Source organism: Silene latifolia, unplaced genomic scaffold (genome assembly GCF_048544455.1).
Source record: "Silene latifolia isolate original U9 population unplaced genomic scaffold, ASM4854445v1 scaffold_306, whole genome shotgun sequence".
Taxonomy (NCBI): Eukaryota; Viridiplantae; Streptophyta; class Magnoliopsida; order Caryophyllales; family Caryophyllaceae; genus Silene; species Silene latifolia.
This window is the reverse complement of record NW_027413242.1, coordinates 156,525-157,547: the sequence shown is the minus strand read 5'-3', so window position 1 is coordinate 157,547 and position 1,023 is coordinate 156,525.

The following is a 1,023-nucleotide window of genomic DNA, read 5'->3' as shown; positions in this document are numbered from 1 at the left end:
ATTGGCATGGCTGATAATTATAACTGATTTGAGTATTCTAAATTGTCTAGATTGTGCTCCTCAAATTCATTTTCATGTTTAAAAGTATAGTTTGAAAAAGAAGCGAATAAGGTGACATACCCACTTACTCCTTTGGTAAGTAATTATTAGCTATAAAAATGATGATGCAAAACATAATAGTAGTAGTAGGACATCACAAAGTAAGTACCCTCAGTTGTATGGTAATTAAGAAGAGTATTAATTAAGACTTGGTAATTGGTAATTGGAAATTAAGGAATGAAATGACGTAGTTCCAGTCGTTTTAGTGTCAATTTCTTCTTTATTTTTTTGTAAAGCAATTAGTTATATTACCTATATATATTATCAACTTATCGTCACACATACAATCATTAATCATATGATTCTACATTTCAGTTGTATGTAGTCTATGAGGTTCCAAAGTATTTCTAAGGTATGATGACAGCACTTCTAATCTAGCTTACTTTTTTCTTCATCCAAATTCGAATCATTTTGCCCCAATATGGATCCACGTCAAATACTAGATCATACGCAGTAGCATCGTATTGCAAACTCAATTAATCCATTGGTAGAATATAAAATCGATCATGGGATGGACTCCAATCAAAAAAGTGCAAATGTTAACCAAAATTATGAATTTGTTCATAACAAATCCGAAGAGCTTAACCAAGAAAAAATCTTACACGAATAGGTAAGGGTTCAAGTATACAAGGCAAAGGGAACACATCTAACGTTATCTCATTCGAGCTCAAAGTTGCCTTGCTTATTCCACCAATAATTAGACATAATTTATTCTGCAAAATGTTTTCAATCGTTAACTTCCAAGATTAGTTTTTTTGTATGTTGCAATAAGCAAATTTTTTACCTCAATCCTAAATTTATTTTACATGGGTATGATTTGTTCACGCTTCTATAAAGTTCAGCCAGGGAGCAAGTGATAAACTCTATTCAAGCTACCGAATAAGTACCGTTTTTACATAGGAATAAAAATTGGCAAGGAAAAAC